This window comes from Pararge aegeria, chromosome 25, assembly GCF_905163445.1.
Source record: "Pararge aegeria chromosome 25, ilParAegt1.1, whole genome shotgun sequence".
Classification (NCBI taxonomy): Eukaryota; Metazoa; Arthropoda; class Insecta; order Lepidoptera; family Nymphalidae; genus Pararge; species Pararge aegeria.
Window position 1 is genome coordinate 5,053,340 of NC_053204.1, and position 13,167 is coordinate 5,066,506.

A 13,167-nucleotide genomic window follows, 5' to 3' on the forward strand; every position below is an offset into this window, starting at 1 on the left:
CTCAAAATAAAGATAAAAATTAATTTATTATTACGTGGTTACCTGAAATTATACTCAAATTGCAGTTTTTGAATAAAGACGGTCTGATCAAAATACCTGAAACGTCTACATCTACACTCCAAATAGGCATTTATGTTTTTAAATGTTTAAACAGCTTTTCTCGTTAAGCTTTATTTGTAATCTTTAAAAAAATGTTTGACGCTAATTTGCTTGTAAGAGCTTCCTAAATGGTTTTTATTTCGCTTTGGATTATAGCATAATAATTATTTAGTTATTTTCTGCTAGTTTTTATTATTTCACCACGAGCTACGGAATGAAATGTTAAAATGTTGCCTTTAAGTAAACAAATATGACAAAATAATTAAAATCTAAAGACTTTTAAACCACCGCAGAGAAGCTTTATATTATTTTCTTAAATTTTTCGATACTTCAAAATCTAATATGAAGTTTCAATTAACATATTGATGTGGTTTGATTGAAAGTGCAATTAGTAGTTAAACGAAAACTATCCTACCCATACTAAAGTAGTCTCCGGACATTTAGGGCCTACAAAAAAAGTGGCATAACATAGAAATAGATAAGCAGTGTTTTTCCGTGCTCCGACATTTAAACACTGCAATTTTTCCGTTGCGAAAATATGCGTAAACTTAAAAAAAACTTATTTCTCAGGCCCTAAATATCTCACTAAAGCAAACTTTGATATCTGCTTCGCTCGGGCAATAAGCTAAACTCATACGATTCTGTTTCAAAAACATCCTTTGATTAATTGACACCTCCGTATACAAATTACTCTGTGTCGCGAGGCCGGGAAGCGATTCCTTTTCAGTATTTGCCCCGGCATCTATAGGGGAATACGCGTCGGTGTCAATTGAATAGCGTTACGCGAATTTACGAGTAAATTAATAACGTTACAAAGTTGTCATTGATAACATAGACTGTTTTTTTTTCTAGCGAACTTTAAAAAAAGACTTCTGTATTTAATTTAATTTGAAAATGGAACCGAAGGTTTTAAATTGTGGTTTTTAAATTTGTTTCTGTGAAATATCGTGTTGTTTGGATTGCGAGTTGTTTGGGTGAGTAAATAAATTGTTTTTTCTAAATGAAAATAGATATTTAACTAAGTAAATACTTAATAGAAAATAAAGTTGCATAGAAGCTTTTGCACATTTAAATCATTTTCTTTCTTTAAAGCTTTTTTGGATATTTATAAAACTGATGTATCGGGTGATTTTATAGAAATGAATGAATACCTTGAACTAGAAAAAGACATTTAACTGAGCATATTCTAAATTCAAATATTAAGTTATTCCATCTTTTTAAATTGAAGTGTAAGTTCATTTGGTATAAATATGATTTGAATAGATAGTAAACATAAGATTTTATTTCACGTTTATAATATCTTATGAGATGTAAAGGTTATTACTTTACTATAATTAAATACATAGGTAGGTAAATATTCTTTAACCCTTTTGCTATATTTATTTGGTAGGTATATCTATTATTTTACTGGTGATTTGTCATTCAGGTTTAATATCATCTTATTAATAAATGTTTTATCAGATAAAAGATTTCATGGGAATAAATAGGTTGTATCGGTCACACTTGTGGATAGTATGTATTTATCTTTAAAAGTTATTATTTTTTAGTCATCATATCAACCCTCCGACAATGAGAAGGGTTAAGGCCGTAGTCCACCATGCTGGCCCAGTGCGGATTGGTGGACATTTTTTTAATGGTAAAGTCATATATGTCTTTATTCAAATAGGCACATGGATAGCACTTTTGATGCGTTGATTACATACAAAATGTGTACATAGTAGTGAGTAGTGATGGCGATAACTCCATTCGTCAGAATTTATCTGACCTGATGGGATTCAAAACTAAAGCTACGAGGATTCCAAACGCGCCCTGGTCAAAGAAGAAGCCCACAACAAACTTAGCCAGACGTTCTTTTTGTTATCACCATCAAAATTAAATTATTAAAGTATTTAATTAGTATTTTAAATTTTTTTTTTTTCATTTTTTTTTTTTTTCTAACTAACTTACGACTAGTTTACAGGATATGATCGCTGGTTGTTTGTCTGTGTATCTGCGTATTGAATCGGAGCTAAAACAGCTGTTTTATTGAATAACTTAGGGTTTACTTCTGGGTAGTTCAAATATGTTTTTCGGATATATGTTATAGGGGGCGCAGCGATAGCGAGTTTCTGACGTTGCAAAGAAAGTTTCCAAAAATAGTATATTAAGAACTTGAAGTAATTTGACATGACTTGCTATAACGGTGCCGGATATAATGATGAAGAAACCTGCATGAGAGTTCTCCAAAATAATGTTCTTAAAGGCGTATGAAGACTACCGATCTGCATTTGGTCAGCGTGGTGGACCACCGCCCAAACCATTCTTACCTACTTCGAGAGAAGACCTTTTTTTTTTTTTAATACAGAGAAAATGCCTGACGCATAGACAGGGACTTGCACCCACTAAAAACTCTATATGTCCCTCGATAGACCTATAAGTGAGAGCACGGGGTTCACTTGCGTATTCACCGCACTCTCGCCGAGGTTTTGACCCCCCAGTGCATGGCGGGTCTTATCATCAATGGCCTGATCGCTGCCACATCCTCCACAGAGGCGTGCGCTACACGGCACGCCACCTTCTTAGGCCTGTTATTAGTTGGGTGACGAACTTCACTCCGAGAGGAGACCCGTGTCTTATATTAAGCTGATAAACGTTTAATAATTATGGTGATGAAGATGAGAAGGCTATGCTGTTTTGACATAGGTTCTAGCATTATCAATGTTTATAGTTTCTTAGTGTCTGTTTTTTTTTTCAATTTCGTCTTTATTTATTATTATTATTATTTATTTAACTCTTTATTTGTACACCACTATGAAGTTAGGAAAAGAAAAAAAACAATAGAAATACAAAGACAGAAGTAGAATACAAAAGGCGGCCTTATCGCTTAGTAGCGATCTCTGCCAGGCAACCTTTGTGATAAGAAGAGATTTTTTTTTTTTCAATAACGTATTTTTGCGTGATATTTAAATCTCACCTAATTGCGATGCGAATTCATTTCAACAACATCCTATGTAAAATACTTGTCTATAGTTGTTTTTATGCATTTTGTTTTCCCTGGTGGGAAGTGTTGATGCAGTCTAATAAAGTAGCGGGCTAAACTGTTAGTTGTATAGCAGTTATATAAAACCCTTTACATCTTATCCGTTTATACGCGGCATCGTTACGTAACGCTCAATCGTTTAGCAGTACGGCTGTACCCCTCAAAAAAGTATCCCATCAGGTCAGATGAATTTTGAAATTAAAAATTCTCAAATACCTCGGGTATCAAACTCGGGACCTCCCCCACAAAACTAAGCTCTCACTACTACACCAATGAGGACATCTATACTTTAATACACTTCATTCAGAGAAAATTAATAAGGGATAATGATGAATGAATGAATGCCACTGCGGGCTAGCACGGGCAGGAGACAAAAATTATATCCCCCGATTATATCCCCTAACCGGGTATGTAATTAACGTGTCCACCTGCTAAAGCGCGGGAACATGGAATAGGAGAAGTTTACCCCCGTTTATTATTACACATATATTATTTTGACAGCATGTTGCACTTGTGCGCCAGTACTCTGGGAGTTATTAAAGAAGATAATTTTTTATCCTTTTCCCGGGGATATAATTGTCTCCTATCCATGCTAGCCGTGCTGGTAAATAATAAGTAAAAAATCATTGCCGCTTAATGGTGGCAAATCAGAATACAGTTGTCACCACCTCTAATCTTCACCCGGGTGTTTTTTTTCTTTCAAAGTGAGCGTAGCTTGTGTTATGTGTACTAAGACGACTGATGAATATTTTTATGAATAATATACATAAATACTTAGAATATACATATAAACACCCAGACACTGACAAACATTCATTCTCATCACACAAACATTTTGCAGTTGTGGGAATTGAACCCACGGCCCTGGGCTCAGAAAGCAGGGTCGTTGCAAACTGCGCCAATCGGCCGTCAAAAGACGTTGTTGTAAGAGGCGAATAAGAGAAACCAACGCAGAGTGCGCAGCAGAGTCTTCAGTCGTCTTTACAACTACCGTCTTCTACGATCGCCAACATGTCTTCCCGTCTTCCCAGAAAAACCCAAAAAAAAAAATTTAAACAGATTACTGCGATAAAAAAACGATAATAATTAAGGTCGTTGATTGCAAAGCCGTTAAGTAAATTAAAAAAAAAAGGCAATCAAAAAGGACGAAGCGTGCACTTTTATTAAAACTAACGTAAAGCACACAAATATCACGGTCAGAAAAATCCATTCGTCCCAGTCGCCCGGTTTGTAAACCGACGTTTTAAAATGTATTCGAAAAAAAAAAAGTTCGGTAGCACCTGTTGTTTAAAGAACCGATTCCCAGAGCAACGAAACACGTTTTCATGGCGTAAAAAGCACCCAAAAAACATGGCGGCGCGATCAATGTATTGAATGAATGATTTAAATAGATTTTTAATTCTGTTGAGACAATTGAATTGCGAGTTATTTAAAACAACATATTTTTAATTAACTAATAAACATACTAATATTATAAACGTGTAAATATGTGTTGTTTGTTTATACTTACTCTACGCACTTAGTAAGCAACAAATCGAGTTGAGTTTTCGCATACTGTTAGTTGACAGGATGGAGAGTAGCATAGCCTACTTTTTATCCCAGGAAAACAAACAGTTCTCACGGTTAAAAAAAACCTCAATAGACGCAGACGAAGAACAGGGGAAACAGCTATTATCTAACATATAATCATTATCATTATAAATGCTAAAGTTTGGAAAGACGTTTGACAGTCAATCATTCCAAAGAGGCTAAACGGAGCTGGATAAAATTTAGCACAGAGATAAATTATAGTCTGAATAGTGCGTAGGCTTTTTTATCCTGGAAATATGTATAAATATATATTTATTTTTAATTTTCTCGGTGCAAGAGATAGATATGTTTTTTTTTGCATAACTAGAGGTAGTTCTGGGGTCAGAGAATAACTATTATTCTCTGTGACATCAACATTTTTGTGCAAAAACGAAGTCGCGGGCAGCTGTTGCATGAGAAGCTATGCATAATTTCCCAATTTATTTTAATGTAGGCATCTATGCGTGGTTTGTATTAATTTTCTGTGGGTCAGTTCAGATTAGTTTAGGAATTTTGTGTCATGTACATGGATTTTCCATTCATTCATTCACAAAAACCGGCACCCTAAAGTTAGCTATAAGGTTTGTCAGTGTTTACTTTCAATTGTCACAGTCTGCGGGTTCATTCCGGTGATTTTGACAATTGAATTGATTCAATTGTACAAAAATCTCAAATTTGATGGTGGTCGGTAGTATATACAAACGTAGAATAATGCGAAAAACTTTGAATTGTTACGCCAAAGAAGTATAACTTCTACACTTGTACACACACGTTTTTCGTTTTTAAAATTAAGTTAAATTATATAATTGATTAATAAAAACTACCCGAGCCGGGAAAAGAACCTCCCACCCACACTATCAGGGAGGTCGTCAAATTACTAGTACCTGGCCACAATATATTCTGGTTTTATTTCCTCTCCACGTCTTAAAGAGTATAAAGCAGATTCATTTTCATAAACATGTTATGATAAACGTCAACCCTCGATGCAAATTATTGCCTCCACCGATTCTGGTCCACTCATAAAGTGAGTGCATTTGAATGAAAACTTGAACGAATGTAATCGTAAATTTAATGTATGTAAATACACGTCAGAGTTTTTGCATTGTCCTGTCAAATAACTCACTCCATTTGCGATCAGATTTGACTCTACAGTGCATGTCTGCAATAATTTATAGGGTTTTTGTACTAATATCTTATAATTTGACATTATCGATTCGACAAGCCATTCATTCTTCATTCGTTCATTACCATGGGCATATAAATGATACAATAATTGTATATTGATTCGGATTCTGTTATCGCAATATTTAATGTATAATCAAATCAATTCATTCGTTGACCATTCATTTGGTTAAATTACTGTCACATATTTTTGATCAGTATGAATAAAAATCTGTAACTATAAAATATCTCTGCGTTTAAAATAATCGTTTGTTTATATTATGGTAAATTTCAAATCCAAGATGGCCGCCACCACAACTCCCTTAAGGTATCATTGAAATGGCTTGACTAGTACAATAATATACACTAGTGGGTTTTAACTTTTTCATTTAGTAAATATATTATTAGTGCAAACAAATTAACTTCACGATAAATCTGTCTCATAAAAGTCACACTGAATTGAGAATCTCTGACGAATAAAGCAAGTAGATCAAATAGACTTTATCAGACCTAACTTCTTTCGCAATGTAAGTAAAATTTATGGCAAAAAAAAGTAGATCAAATACATAAATAAAAAAATTAAAAATAACCAATTGTAAATAAAATCGATGTCACTCGCCAAAGGAAATGGTAACAAAAAACAGACCCCTTTTGCCTTTGTTTATATCGGATATAAATAAACCGGTTTTAACGATAAAAGACATAAAAAAAACTTTTGTTTTACGCATTGTTTAAATTTCGATCACAGGCAGTTTGTCTGTCAATGATTTATCGATTTTACTGCTCGCTCGTAAAACTGCCAGACCAGGTACCTATCGTTGCAGTACTTCTCTGCTCCTTGGTACCTTTATTGTTTTTATTCCGATATTTCTCTGTTCTGCTCATGAAGGCTTCGGCTGTGGCTAGGTAGTACACGGATAAAGACGTACCGAATTTTACGTTTCGGTACGATGACGACGAAAAAAAATATTGTAAAATGTACCTTACACCTAAAAGGTTAGCGAATTAGCATTTTAGACTGCATCATCACATACCACCAGGTGAGAATGCAAACGAAGCCTAATTTATATTCAGTATTCATGATGAGAAAAACATGAGTTGATAACAGCCTTATGTCCATTTTCACTAAATCTAGGAATCGCCTAAATCGAATGCCTAACGATTTAGGCGGCTACTATAAAAAAACGTTTCACCAATTCTTAGGTCATAACTATTGTTATGATGAATTTAGGGAATTCCTTAGATTAGGAGTTACTTATATATGCCTTGTTCATTATGTGAAAACGGGCTTAAGAGTTTAGTCTTTCAGTTTATCTGTCTGTTTGACTAGCTCGAATATATATAAAATAAAGTTGTGTTAGTTACACCATTTATAACTCAAGAACGCCTGGACAAATTTTTATGATATTTGATTTTTTGGATTCCTCTTAGACCGGATTAGGATAATGAGTATTTAAATATACCATTCCACAAAAAATGATCCGCGGTACGAAGTTCGCCGGGACAACTAGTATTTATATAAATCTGCCTTATAAGAAATCAGGGAAAAAATTATTTACATACTTAATTAGATAGATATTTTTCCCTATCCCTATCCCTACTAATATTATAAAAGTCAATGTAAGTTTGTTGGTTACGCTTTCACGCAAAAACTACTTAACCGATCCTCATGAAACTTTGTACACATATTCTTGGAGGTGCTAGAAGTAATATAGGATACTTTTTATTACGAAATTAAGCTCGGTTCCTTTGGGAGAGGGGAGGAGTGTTTGACGATTTTACACCATAACTCCAACAAATTATAACCGATTTAAATAATTATTTTTGTACTATAGAGTTTATAATATGTGTTTAATTTTAAAAACGTAGACGAAGTCGCGGGCAACAGCTAGTATTTATATAAATCTGCCTTATAAGAAATCGGGGAAAGAATTATTTACATACTTACTTAGATAGATATTTATAATCAATAAATAAGAGTGCTGGGAAGCAGTGATAGCGCATTGGGTACTGAGCTTGACTTCACTTTCGGGGGGCCGAGTTCGAATCCCAGCAAGCACCTTTTACTATTCTAAGTTATTAAAATATCACTTGCTTGAACGGTGAATGAAAGTATCGTTAGGAAACCTGCATGCCTGAGATTCCTACATAATGTTCTCCAAGATGTGTGGAGTCCACCAATCCGCATAAGGCCAGCGTGGTGGACTACGGCCTCAACCCCTTCTCATTGTTGGAGGAGACCCGTGCTCTGTAGTGGGCCGGTGATGGGTTGGTGTGATGATCAATATGTCTCCATAAAATAAGTTCATATGAGAGAGAAAAAAAACATGAGAGTTATAGGTAAGAATAAAATAAAGACAGAAAGTTGACTTGCCCATTTCCAAAGAAACCGGAGATCTCAAGATTTACCCTCGTAAATAAAAACGAGGGTTAAAAAGTAGATTAAAAATGTTGGTAAAAAAATAATTATTTACTTCGGCTCTTATCACACAGTCATCTTTATTTCATCTAACCATGCTCTAGTGTACAACTTTATTTCATCTCAGGTAGTAGTGAAATATTTGGGTTCCGTGCTGAGTTTCTTAAAGATGCATCTTAAATTCTTGTTTTACGCAGGAACGGGGCAACGGATCGAAGTGATATATTTTCATAGTGATAACAAAATATAAAAAAAATTTAGGGACGGCCTCCCTGGCGCAACGGTCAGCGCTGTGAATTAAGTGGGAGGTCGCGGGTTCCATAGCCGGCAGGGGAAATTTAGGAATTTATAAATTGTTGATGTTGGAAAAGAGCAACTGCTGAGTTTCTTGCCGGCTTCTTCTCGGTAGAATCTGCCTTCCGAACCGGTGGTAGAATCACTACAAACAGACAGACTTGACGTTTCAAAAGTGCTTATATTAGGCCTACTTGAAATAAATGAATTTTGAATTTTGATTTTTTTTGAATTTTGAATATTATATCTGGTCTGATCTGGTGGGAGGCTTCGGCCATGGCTAGTTACCACCCTACCGACAAAGACGTACCGCTAAGTGATTTAGTGTTCCGGTGCGATGTCGCGTAGAAACTGATTACTGAGGGGTATGACTACCATACTTCCTAACAGGATAGCCCGCTACATTCTTAGACTGCATCATCACTTACCTCCAGGTGCTACTGCAGTCAAGAGCTAACTTGTAGAGAATAAAAAAAATACGTTTTAGGTATTCCCATAGTAATAACGTTTGTTTTTTTTATAAAGAGTTGCCTTATGCACGCGTCAGCGCGTAATTAACGTCGGTAATAATTCGCATCGTTGCTGCGTGAAGGAAGGAAAACGAAAAAATCATGTTTTCGTATTTATATTTCACCCACAAGTTGGGAGGCTGGACAGAATTTATTTGGACTCTTTGGCACTTATTGTTATATATTTGCCAATGAATACTTATTCTAAATAAGTCTGTGTTTTTTTTTTATGTGAACGCTACTGTAAAGTTTTATTAAAATCCTGGCAGTAGCTTATGCTTGAAAGAGTATAAAATATCACATTCTTTAAAAACTTTTACGTTTTAGCTCATTCGCAACAAGGATGACGGAACAAAAAAAAAATATTTTTTTTAGTTAATTTGAAATGTATATACAGAAAAATCTAGTTGTTGTTGCAATAGGGACATCTCTCGAATATGAAAGATGAAGTATAGACAGAAAATGTGTGATGAAATCAAAGTGAAAAATGCTCCACTAATATTTTACATCTTACTAATATTGTAAATGCGAAAGTATGTATGTATGGATGGATGGATGGATGGATGTTTGTTTCTCTTCCATGCAAAAACTACTGAACCATTTTGACGCCAAAGCCTTATCCAATGACTCAGTGCCACTGAGCTAACACCAATACTTGTAAGGAACCCTAATACCAGTAGTCAACTTTAATAGCGCATTTCTAACCGGGGGGATTCGAATCCACGCCCATTATTACCTGGCCTGCGGTTTGTTTCTATCACCAAACCATTATATAGATGGGTTTCGATTTCCGACCATTTTTATATCGAGCACGATTTAAATCTGTTACCAAAAGCTATTTACGTCAGTATCAATTCTAGTTCTTTATCATATTTTTTTACTATTAGACCTTATTATCATATTATTAACGTCCCCTAGAGGTCACGGGTGCCATCCAGTATGCACTTCATATACGCACAAAAGCACTGTCTACCTTAGTTTTTTTGTATAACTCGTATAGTAGGAGGATTATCCATTTTATTTCATCTTATTAATGCATACCCTTGTCAAGAGCCCTCTGCAAGCCACTCGTTCTATCCCAAGCATATACGATTAGGGAATTTATAATTTCTGAATTTTCTCTGGTCTGGTCTCTCTACCGCATGCCGCTAAGTGATTTAGCGTTCCGGTACGATATGTCACGTAGAATCGAAGGTAAGGATTTAAAATGTCATCTCTCTGACAGGTTAGCCCGTTACCATCTTAGACTGTGTCATCAGAGCAGCAGGTGAGTTTTCAGACCATAGATAACTTGTAGTAGAATTAAAAAACGTCTTATTTGTTTATTTATTTATTAATAAGACACACCAGCAATTAATTGTAACTACATTATTAAAAAAAAAAAATATGTGTTAGAATTACAAATTCCGTCTAGTACCATTACAATTATCAATTATAGGTATACAGCATTATCGTTGTTATCTCCGGTCACAATTTAAAAAAAAAAAAAAATGAAAACTTAAATAACTATAGATTATTAAAAATAATAATATAAATATGAATTAAGCTATTAAACCGATTGATTAGTTATATTAAATTAAAATTAAAATTTATAATTAAGATTAAGTATTTATATTTAATTTACATACAATTTTTTTACTAAAACTTTCTAGGGTATCGTGAAAGATATCAATGTCATGGTCGGCCAGGGTGTCAAAGTCAAAAGTCAAAGTCAAAAATATCTTTATTCAAGTAGGCCCATAGGTGGCACTTTTGATGCGTACATGAGAATTACACGGTAGTGAGATGATGGCGATAACCACATTCGTAAACTTAAAACTAAAGCTACGAGGGTTCCAAACGCGTCCTGGTCTAAGAAGAAGCCCACAACAAACTTAGCTGGGTGTTTTTTTTTTGTTATCACCATCTCACAATGTCATTTTAAATTATTAGAAGAGCAACCTGGTTAGAGCAATAATTTACACCCAAGCTATTTTATTGTTTCCGCAGTCCTTTATACTATAATAGGACTTTTCTATAAGCTTACGTTTAATACAAACTTTGTACTTTTTAAGAGACATCTCGTTGTAACTTTTTACTAGACGTTTAATTGGAGCGAATCTGCCTAGACTACTTTTTGAAAAATTATTATTAGAATGTCCACTAAGACAGAAGTATTAGCTCTGATTGCATACAGACCAAATGGAATCGTGTCATATCTCAAGGCTTGTTATCTGTGACATAGGATATTGAGAACACATTTCGAAGCACAGGTGTCGTATCTGCAACGTTACAAAACATATTAGTTTTCATTAAACGCGGTCACTAATGTATTAGAGATTATTTTTTTTTTCTCTTTCAAAAATCATTTATCTCAAGTAGGCCTAATATAAGCACTTTTGAAACGTCAAGTCTGACTGTGTGTAGTGACTCTACCGCCGGTTCGGAAGGCAGATTCTACCGAGAAGAAGCCGGCAAGAAATTCAGCAGTTGCTCTTTTCCAATATCAACAATTAACATTTTACATTTTAAAATTCATTTTTCTATCTTGTGAGAGATGAAAGCGGAGCCGGATGCTTCCAAGCAACCTTGTCATTAAGAAATTGATCAATTGTACAAAAACCTCGCTGTAATAAATGTGTTTTAACACATTCTTTAAATTTATGCATTGGTAGGTCCAAAATTACCTTAGGAATCATATTACTTTGCTTTTTTATTTGATTCATTCATTTATAATCCGGTTTAACTTCCCATGCGGTTTCATCTTGAAGCTTGTGAACCCCGTCTTCATCATCAGTTTAACTTGTCCAAATGGTGCTTTCCGATAGAAAATGCTCAAGATACCCTTGGCCATCCGTATGGCCACCGGAAGTACACAATAATAAGTATTACACTGGTTGCGCTTCGATTATTTTTTATAGTACCTAAGTTAGCATTAATTCTCCTACTGAATACAATGAAATTAATCTTTATGTTAACCTTTCAATTCTTTATTTTGTAATGTAACCCAATTCAAATAGAACACTATGCACATTGCACGGTGATTTTTTGTCGAGACCTACTAATCAATGGTAAAAAGTATTAAGAAAATTGAATGAATAGTGTGTACTATAAGAAACATCCTATGTCGATTGTAAGCGGCGCATGGCGGTGGCGGTGTCAATTTAATCAATTGCAGTCCTTTTATGCAGCAATAAAAAAGATACGTAATTTATTCAGTTGCCTAACATCACATGCAAAATTAAAATCGAGAGACTCTGTTACTTTACTTGGTTCGTGCCGCGTAGCGTAGGTACCTATTATGCACGTGTCGGTCTTTGATCTTCAATAGGGTTGTCAAAAGTAAAACCTAAGATTTTTTTTGAATTAGTTTGTACGGAAAAATAAATATGCTTCTTTTGATTTCATGTTTTTACAAGGCGATTCCTTATAAAATATATTTATGCACTCTTTAACAGTATTTCGTAATTCGGTTACAAGTTGTATTTCAAGTAGGCCTAATATAAGCACTTTTGAAACGTCAAGTCTGACTGTGTGTAGTGACTCTACCGCCGGTTCGGAAGGCAGATTCTACCGAGAAGAAGAAGCCAGCAAGAAACTCAGCAGTTGCTGTTTTCCAATATCAACAATTTACATTTTATATTTTAAAATTCATTTTTATATCTTAATTTTCTTCTTTATAATACGTCTGTAAATTTTACATTATTTTCATTCATTCATTCATTATTTTTATCGCAAATTACGTGGGTAACTACATTTCAGAAGCTGGCATAACTATGTTGGTTAAATAATATTATATCCTTTCGCATATATCGTGGTAATAAACCCGAATACAAACGAGATTCTTTCCCCCAATTATCTGCTAATCCTCAAAGGGGTCTGTGATAAAACCCTTCGTGTGGAACATTCGCGAATTAACACATACACCATCAAATCCCCCCTGACTTATACACCCATACCTTTTAGTTAAAAAGGTTAGAAGGTTTACCAGTTACTGAATGTAAAATAATTTTATTATCTAGTAGGTAGCATGTTTGAATAAAGATAATTTAAATAAGTTATAGTGACCACAATTCTCGCAACAACATACAAATAAATAAAGTAATATATAAAACATT

General features: G+C 34.4%; 1 protein-coding gene across 1 annotated transcript in view; it reads left to right on the plus strand.

Moving 5' to 3' along the window:
- Positions 1–981: 981 nt before the first annotated feature.
- LOC120634840 (irregular chiasm C-roughest protein-like) overlaps positions 982–13,167 on the plus strand; it is a 123,301-nt gene continuing 111,115 nt past the window's right edge. Inside the window, exon 1 of the mRNA XM_039905669.1 lies at positions 982–1,073. The gene's annotated coding sequence lies outside the window, so the exon portion shown is untranslated. The remainder of the gene's footprint in view (positions 1,074–13,167) is intronic.